Genomic DNA, 10,112 nt, shown 5'->3' with positions numbered 1-10,112 from the left:
GCTTATTCTAAATAAGCATGCACTTTTTCAAATGGTTCCAGCATGCCACAGCTTACGTTACTATCAAAATGATTTAAAAGCCACCTATGCTTAGAAGTCCTTTTGGTGGCAACACCATAATCTGCTCAGTGTCCAACAAGACTCTCCAGTTCCCAAATAAACAATTTCAAGACATAGCTCATAGGGAATTTATTTTAACCTGCTTTTATTTCATGGGTACTTTCCAAGTTTTGCATGTTAACTACAAAGGGACAAATGTTTCCCATCAGGCCAGGAGGCAAAGAAATTGGGCATAAACATAATCTAGACTAAAAATACCAAAACCATCTCTGAAGATAAAATATTTACAATTCATGTATTTGAAAAAAAAATGCTTGTTTGTTTGAGGAATCATTTTGATTATTAAATATCTGAAAATGAATACATCCTTCTTGGGCTATGTGCCATAATTCGCCCACATTTTCACAGAAGTCGTTAATATGGCAACAGCTGTGGGCAGGTGTACATTTCCAGCAGCTTGCCCCAGAGTTACCTAACCACCAAGTAACATTGGTACAGAGACCCAAGTAGTCATTCTGACCTGTGCACGTGCCTAGAAGTGTGAGGAGCGAACAGACCATTAGGGAACCCTTGACCAAGGAAGGATAAGACCTGGTGGATAAATGGTCTCCTCCTCTGTCCAATGGAGAGCAATTTTGATATACATGTATTCTGTTTGTCTCATCAAAGTATCCCTGCTGGGATCCCTCCCTGCTATTCTTGGTCGCAATCAGTTGACAGCATCCTCTTGGGTTGGCTCTTCTCTTCCCGGTTCCCTCTCCCTTTCTCTCTGAGTTCACTTCCCAAAACTGACACCTAAGCACTTGCCTCAAGCTTTGCTCTTTAGGAGAACCAAAGCTAAGAACACTTATTACCACATTTTGTAAATGAAGCAAACTGTCTTTTTAGTTTCTCTTGAAAGTGTTGGATGGTGCATAATTTAAGTACCCATATAAAAAATTTATTTTTATTGGAAATCTATTCAAAATACTTGATCCCTTACATAAATTAATTTTCCTTGGAATACGATAAAATTAGATTAGGCAATCACTAGTCTAGCAAAAAAGGCATAAAATTTTAGTCCACATACAGTTTTATATTTCATGTATTCTTACTTTGTGGATTGTAAAACTCCTTAGCAGTGTGTGAAATACATTTACCCCTGCTTAAGACTTAGTTTACTTCTGAAAGATATATAGAATGTGCATTTTAAATACTAACTAAATTCACGTAAATCACTTAATTTGACAGATGGCATCTCTTGAAATAGAGTAAATTAAAATCTTTCAGAATCTCTTGATATGCACATGGTATCACTTCTCTGCAAAACATTCCCAAGAAGATCAAAGATGGTAGACATTTGATCTCAAATTTTATTTTTTATAAGAATCTCATAGGGAGTTGACTAGAATTTTAGATTCTCCAGCCATATCCCAGAGTTAGTGGTTATGAATGAGTCCAAGAATATGCCTCTTTAGCAAACTTCTCAGGAAATTCTGACACCAGTGATCCTTGGACCACCCTTTAGGAAATGCCATCTATGGGACCTTCAAGTATGAAAGATGGAAGTTCATCTTGCAGCTAAACCACTTGTTTTGCAGATTAGAAGGATGATCCCAACAGCACTCTTTCCTTTTTTTGTCAATGACCGGATCATTTAGAGCATGGCTAAGAAAACAAAAATGACCCTAAATATTCAGTGTGGAAGGAATTTAATGTAGAACATTGGTTTCAGAGGAAAAGAAGGAGCTCAAAAGCCAAATAGGGACCAATGAGGCAGCTGGGGAATTCACGACATCAAATCACCACCAACCTGAAGCAGGAAGGTTGAAGGAAAAATGTGGTGTTCCTGATTCCCTGGCACTTATATCATCCTAACAAGAAACAAACAAACACTGGTACCACAGTGCACAGTGGGATTTTTTGTTTGTTTGTTTGTTTTCATTTAGGAAGACACCTGCTGCACATGGAAGTTCCCAAACTAGGGGTCAGATTGGAGCTGCAGCTGCCGGCCTGCAACACAGCCACTGCAATGCCAGATCCAAGCCACATCTATGACATACACTGCAGCTTGCGTCATGCCAGATCCTTAACCCACTGAGGGAAGCCAGGGATCAAACCCACATCCTCATGGATACTACATGGGTTCTTAACCTCCACACAGTGTTCTTATACAACAGTAAACTGAGCAGTGGAAGAGACATCATTACTCCTGGAAGGGGTAAAAAGATACCTAAGACAGTAAAGGGGGGGTTAAAAATGTCCTGATGTCTCCCACCCTCTTCTTGTCAGTGCCTCTCACTGGCTGAATCCATCTGGAAGCCAGATGACAGGAGGTTCTGGGAGACAAAGCCTGTAGACTCACCACCATCTGAAGAACCATGGTTCAGGCAAATCAGAGGAAAGGCAAGATACGTGTGAGGCAAGCTGTCCCAGTAGCATCACAGGTACCTCTAACTTAATCTGTATCACCATGCAAGTTTCTGCTAGGATTGTGGGTATCCACATATTTTTTTTCCACATTACACTGGGTGCCCTTGGAAACTGAATCTCTGCAGACCCCCCACAGACCAGTGTTGCTCATTTGACTTAACCAAGATGGACCAAACTGTGCTTGCTTTATTTTGGTTGTTACGGCATTGTCTAAGATAGTTTCTTTGTTTTATGAACAACGGGTACCATAAAGATATTTTGCAGGATATAAAACACCTCAATACTGTAACAAAAAATTTAGCAGAAACTTCCCAAAGGGAAGTTCCCCAGAGTCTTTTTAATTCCAATATACTGATTCTCAGAATAAAAGGATGTGAAGGTAAATGAAATTTTGGAACATTAGGTTAAAAAAATTAAACAGTTTTATTTATTACCATTAATATGCTAACATGGGTTATGAATCACCAAAAGGGAGACCTAATAAGCAGTATTTTCAAATTTATGTAACACTGTGTATACATTTACTCAACAAAGATTTATTTATCAACTATTTGGTGCCTGAAGCTCTTTGGGATGATAACAATACAGCAATGAACAAGTAGACAAAAATCTTCAACCTTGTGAAGAATAGATACCAATAGAAGAATATAGTAAAAAAATCAAAACAACAAATAAGTAAATAAATTACTTTTTCCCCCACAGTATTTTCCCTCAAATTAACATTCAACAATTGTACTTTGAGTAACACTCTAATACTTCCAATTCTTTTTTTTTTTTTACAGATTTTAACTTATTTTTTTTAATAATTTTTTTTTATTTTCCCACTGTACAGCAACTTCCAATTCTAACATTAGGCTCCTGCCAGGTTTATCAAATTCCAGTATCATCTCCTTCTTCCTCAAAATATCTTTTATTTTTCTCTGTAATATAGAAATTATGATAGTGGTTAAATGTAATGGCTCTTTCCAAATTCTGGTTCTGTTCTTCCCTGAGAATATACCATCTGTGCCTCATTCATTCACTCACTCATTTGTTCGATACATGTTCATCTTGCCTGTCCCAGCACTGGAACCTCAGGATCCATCTGTAAACAGATGAATAACCTGTCCTCGAGGAACTTATATTTCAAAGTCCGTTTCTTCACTGGAAAATGGGATATTAATAGCATCTGCCTCAGCAGACTGTCAGGAGGATTAAATGACTTAATCCATGTAAACCATTTAGAACATTGCCTGGCACATCCTCACTAAATGTTAGCCTTTATTAATCATGTTATCCTCCTGTTTAAAATCCTTCAGTGAGTCACTGCTGCCTTTGGGGTAAATTCCAAACTGCTTAGCACAATAGACAAAGCCTTTCAGGATCTGGTCCCTGATCTTGCATCCTGCTTCATCCCCTACATAGTCCTTCCCCTCTAGCCATATAGAACTATTTCTGGATTCCACCCTGTTGTATTTTCCTACCTTGTGCCTTGATACACCCTGTCCTCCCAGTCTTGGATCTTCTCCCTGATGAGTGAGAGCTTTCTTCCTTTTCACAAGTTCTCTCAAGTTATCTCCTTTATTAGGACTATTGGGCTGGCTCTTCTGTGAACATCCGTAGCTCCACCTGGTCACATTAACCCCTTTTCCCAGAAAGTATTCATACCTTGATTCTATTGACACTCCCCATGTATATTTCAGTTAACTTATAGGGCAAAGCGCTATGCCACATTGTACTGATGAATTAAGCATGGCACAATAGTCTTGGAAACCAATGTGTTGGATCCAAAGGACAGAAAAAGGCTAAAGGAGATGGACCTGCAGCAGGAGAGAAACTTCAAATAAATGATGGTAGAACTGAGCTCATGTGTTTACTTCCCATCCTTCCCAAATTCCCATGTAAAGATACTTTAAAATATATAATTAAAATATGTGCCAAAAGTTTAAATGGGTATCATGAGTGGATCAGAAATTTGAAGCTATGTCTTCCTGGTAGAAAGTAGAAAATGTTGACTGGAAAGACAACCACGGGGGTATTTCAGCTGTGGTTCAGCGGGTTAAGGATCTGATGTTGCCACAGCTGGGGCTCAGATTCCATCTCCAGCCTGGGAACTTCCATATGCCATGGGTTCAACTAAACAGAAGAATTTTTTGAAAAGACAACCAAGGTAAAGAATTAGGCAGCTTGAATGCCTACAGGCAAAAGCTGCTGCGAATAAAAGAGGCGCTCTACCCAACAGGGATCTAGTTGGGGTTTACACAGAGAGCAGATGAGGGCTGGGGCAATCATCCAGGCTCCAGGTTAAAGGTCCCTTTCAAGATCATCTGGGTAAGACAACTCCTTTCCATTATTCACAGACATGGAGCTGCTGGCTCGCAGCATTTGTTCACTAGGTAGAATCCCATAAACTCTTTTCTAAACAACTAGAAATACCATGTTAGGGAGAACTCTAAGTAAAAGTTGAGGTCCGAAAGAGAAACGGAGAACTCATGATAAGTGAAGACCTTAAAAGGGGGTCCAGATGAAGTTAAATTAATGTCTAGACACCTAAGAGAGACATACATTAAGTATTGCCACCTGTGATTCAACCTTCTTTACTTAAGCAATTGTTTGGCCCTGAGTTACCTGTTTACTTCCTGCTCATGAACAAAATAGAGAAGCCTGCCTCTCTGACAGGTGCAGTTAAACTCTATAGTGCTCATTGTTATTTCTCCTTTTCAGGAGAGTGTTCTATTTTGGAGACAGATTCATGTGATGGGAAGCACTCCTTCTAGCATACTTATCAAATTGGTTCTTAATATACTCAGATAGCCAGAAATCACAGAGCATTTGAGGAAAACCAAGGGTTTGCCAGAAAAGGTTTGAGATTAAAAAGAACAACATCCCTAATGGGAAAAAAATGTAAAAGAACTAAATATTAACAAATATCTAATCAGTATTCACATAAAGGTATAAAGGGCTTTCTTAAAACAAGAACAGAGTGTCATGAAAGGGGAGATAAAAAAATAAGAACGCACTATTAAGGAGTTCCTGTCATGGTGCAGTGGAAACAAATCCAACTAGGAACCATGAGGTTGCAGGTTCGATCCCTGGCCTCACTCAGTGGGTTAAGGATCCGGCATTGCCGTGAGCTGTGGTGTAGTTTGCAGACTTGGCTTGGATCTGGTGTTGCTGTGGCTGTGGCAGTGGCCAGCAGCAACAGCTCCAATTAGACCCCTAGCCTGGGGACCTCCATATACTGTGGGTACAACCCTCAAAAGACAAAAAGAAAAAGAAAAAAGAAAAGAAAAGATGTCCTTACTGCAGAAGCTCGTGTTGCTGCTATGGAATCGGTTCGATCCCTGACCTGGGAATTTCCCTATGCTGCCATGGATACAGCTAAAGAAAAAAGAGAGAGAGAAAGAAAGAAAATGGGAAAAAAAAAGTTAAATAATATGGAAGATGGATATAGGAAGCATATCTGAGTATATCTGTCTAATAAAATTTCAGAAATGCCTGAAAGATGAGAAAAGGAAATAATCACAGAAACAATCAAAGATAATTCCAAGAGTAGAAGAAAAGATTTAGTTCACAGATGAAAAGAATCCATCAAATGTTAGGCAGAATTCCTATGCAGACACGAATAGTGGGTAGAATAGGGAATAATGTGGCATTCTTTACATGAATGGTGGTGGAGTGTCTTTATAAAGAGGTGATATTGAAGTTCCCACATAAAAGATGTCAAGTGTCAGGGTAAGAATATTTTCATCATGGGTAGAAGTTTGTGCAAAACCTGAAGGTCGGAAAGCACTGGATTAGCCAGATGAATTGAAAGACCAGAGTGGATTGAGAAAAGGCTAAAGATGAATTATTCATGGCCTTATAGGCCATAGTTAAGAATTTAGATGTTATTCCATAAGAACAGGAATACATCTGAGTATTTAAGGCATAAAGTGAAATGATTCAATTCACTTCTATGAGCATCACTTCTGTTTTATAGAGAATGTGTTAGAAATAGAGTGGAGTTCCCGTCGAGGCTCAGTGGTTAGCGAACAGTCAAGTATCCATGAGGATGAAGGTTCATCCCTGGCCTCCCTCAGTGGGTTAAGGATCCAGCCTTGCCGTGAGCTGTGGTGAAGGTCACAGACGCGGCTCGGATCTGACGTTGCTGTAGCTGTGGTGTAGGCCGGCAGCTACAGCTCCGATTCGACCCTTAGCCTGGAAACCTCCACATGCCTCGGTGTAGCCCTAAAAAGACAAAAGATAGAAGACAAAAAAAAAAAAAAAAAGAAAGAAAGAAAGAAAGAAAGAAAGAAAGAAAGAAAGAAAGACATAGGCAGAGCGGAAGCAGAGAATCCAGTTGTAGAATTCTAAATGGAGCTATGAGGCCAGACCATCCTGCTGACACAGGAGATTGAAAGGAGGTGTTAGAATCAATAAGACTGATTGTCTCATAAAGGAAGACTAAGAGGGAGAGAAAGGAAGGGATCAAGAGTAACCCTTGGGTTTCTGGTTTGAGTAACAGTGTAAATGATGGAGTCACTTTCCAAGATAGGGAAGAGGGGATGTTAATATTTTTTCTGATAAAGGAGAAATAAAGAATTCTGTTGAGTCTGGTTAAGTTTGAGATATCTGAGAAATATTCCAAGGTGGATATGTACAAGGCAGTTAGATAAGTATCTGCAGTTCAGAGAGAATTCTGAATTTGCAGACATACCTTCAGATATAATTTTAAAACACCAAACATATTATTTAAATCCATGGGAATAGAGGAGATACCCCAGAGAAAAGCATAGCAATGAAAGAGACCAAGGACCAAGTCCTCAGGAATCGGTATTTGAACTCACATAAAGATGCAGACACCAACAAAGGGAACCCACAAGGGAGGGAAAAGAGGAGAGTGATGTCAGGAAGGCCAAGCATGGAGGGGTGAGAATGTTTCAAGGAGAAAAGAACCAAGTGATTATGTTGGCTGCTGCTGGAGGTACAGTAAGGTGAAAACAGAAAAGGGTTTGATGGGTTGGCATCGAAGAGAAAATTGGTAACCGTAGCATAAGTGGTTTAAGTGATGATTTAAGTCATGTGTTTCCATTTAGTGATGGACTAAAAGGCAGACTGTAGTAGATGAAGGTCTGACTGGGGGGAGGACGCAGAGACTGTGTGCAAAGATGACAACTTCTAGGAGGCTGGCTCTGAAGAGGAGCAGAGAAAGAGTCAACTGGCTGGAGAGTAATAAGAGGTTAAGGGATGATATTTATTTTTGTGCCAGATAGTAATTTGCATGCTGATGGATATGATGCAATAGTGAAGAGGATGATATCACAGCAAAGAGGTAGCAGTCCAAAGTGCAAAACAAATCTATCATTTAATTGATTAAAAACAGTTTTCTAGGATTTTATCTTTCTCCCATCCCCAAGTGTCAGCTGATGACAGCAGACTAAGAAATAAAATTAAGGGGCTGGAGTCGGTGAATAACCAGAATGATGGGAGTCCACATCCCTCATTCTCTGTTTATCAGGTTCAGATCAAGACTATGTTTTAGAGGAGTTCCCTCATGGCTCAGCAGGTTAAGGATTTGGCATCTTCACTGCTTGTGGCTTGGGTTCGATCCCTGGCTTGGGAACTTCTGCATGCCACAGAGGTGGACAAAAAAAAACATAAAGAATATGTTTTAGAAAACTGTTAGATGTCATAAGCTATGTGTTTATTAAACTCCTAAATGAGCCTTTGAGGAAATATTGAGTACACACTTGTGATTATTAGATTATATTCCTGATAGATGTGTGTGTTGCAAATAGCCTTAGAAAACAGCAAAAAAAATGTTTCTCTAACATCGGGAGGCTGAGTCACTTTACAAGCACATCTCCTCAAGAATGAGTTGTACAGTCCCTGGGGTCAACATTCTGCATAAAAAGATTTTAACAGGTGTTAACAAGTTCATTCACTATTGGACTCATATTGAGTCCAGTTCAACTCATGTGAATTGTTGGCTTCATGGTGAAACCATAAACTTTTTAAAATCCCAAACTGAGGATATTCTTTCTGCAGCTCTATCATCTAACTCAAGGCTTGCAAGAGGTGGCTCTCATTAAATATTGATTGAATGATAGAATAAATAACTTGACACAATGGCTATAATCATTAAAATTGTAGATGTTATCAACCACACCAAGGTCCATTAGGTAAGTATCGTTCATATCATTATGACAACCATACACCCTAGAAGTTCTGAGACAATCCCAATTCCACATCTTACCCATTATCACATTATGTGATCTGTTATATAGTAATATACAGATAAGTGAATAGGTAATAATATTGAAAATGATGACAATGAAGAAGAAGGAGGAGGAGGAAGAGGGGGAAGAGAAGGAGAAGAGGAGGAAAAAAGAAGAAGGAAGGAAGGAGGGACAGGACAAAAGGAAAGAAAGACGGAGAAAGAAAAATAAAATTAGCCTATGACAGAAAACTCTTCATGTCTAGCATCTCATAGGATAATCATAATTACTATAATCTCCATTTTACAGATAAGAAAATGAGGCTTATAGAGGCGTTATAGTGGCTGCAAGATCACAGAGCGAGTGAGTGACTGACCAGAGGATGGAGAGTCAGAAAATGAGGTTTAATCACCAGATTGTAAATCATCTAGAAATCTACATCCCTAGCCCTGGGTGAACAATGCACTGACCCACCACGGCCCATGTTTAGAGAACTGGGGTTGGGATGAGGAGGAAGAGAACCAAGGCCAGCAGTTAAACACAGCAACGCACAGACTCTGGAATTCAGAGAGAGACGTCAGAGGCTTGATAGAAAACAGAGATTGTGCTCCAGAAACAAGCTTAACCTATCTCCAAATGGGTCTGTGGCCAGCCCTTGACACACAATACATGACAAGCGCCCTTATGGAAAGATAATTTCAGACACTAGAAGTACATGAGCCCTTGCAGAGCCTATAAGATGGGAACAATGACTTGTACTTTCCTGAGTAATTCTGAGTGTGTTTCCAAAGCTCCAGTTAGCTTCAAACAGCTTGGGGGTTTCTTTGCTCTGAACGCTGACTTCATTTCAGAGAATTTCTGTTTTACTAATTTACTATAGGAAACAAGGATGTTAGAGAAATGGCAGAATATTCAGCAGGGGAAAAAGTGGAAATCTGTATAGATAAGCTAGTCTGGAAGTTTTCAAAGATGTATTTCAGTTATTAGACATGTACTAATTTATAATGTATTTCCTTGACCCTTCCTGCCACGAATTTCTTCCCCCATTTCCCTCCAACTTAGAGAATTAGCATAGGATTTATTTTCCCTCCTGGAGTTCCCTCGGTTGAATCGCTATGATTGGCAGCGGATTTGCTCTGAAAACCTGGTAGAAATATTTTAAAGTCATCGGAGACCAAATCAACTTAACACCGTGTGTGCCACTTCATCTATTTTTTCCACACCTCCGCTAGATTGGTGGGGAGGAAATTATGCTAAAGTTGCAACTCAAAAAGCATGCTCCAACTTGCCGCAGTTGGCAGTCACCTGTTGAATTGGCCCTTCCCTTCTAACTATAAAAATCTACTGGAAGTGGGGGTTAAGGTTGATGAAATCAAATACAGTCCAGGGTGAGAGACTTTGGGGAAAGCAGCATCGCTTGTGAAGATACCAATGACTTCTCTTCGAAGCTGTGGAGTCAAC

This window comes from Sus scrofa, chromosome 7, assembly GCF_000003025.6.
Source record: "Sus scrofa isolate TJ Tabasco breed Duroc chromosome 7, Sscrofa11.1, whole genome shotgun sequence".
NCBI classification, from domain to species: domain Eukaryota; kingdom Metazoa; phylum Chordata; class Mammalia; order Artiodactyla; family Suidae; genus Sus; species Sus scrofa.
This window is presented reverse-complemented; position numbering follows the sequence as displayed.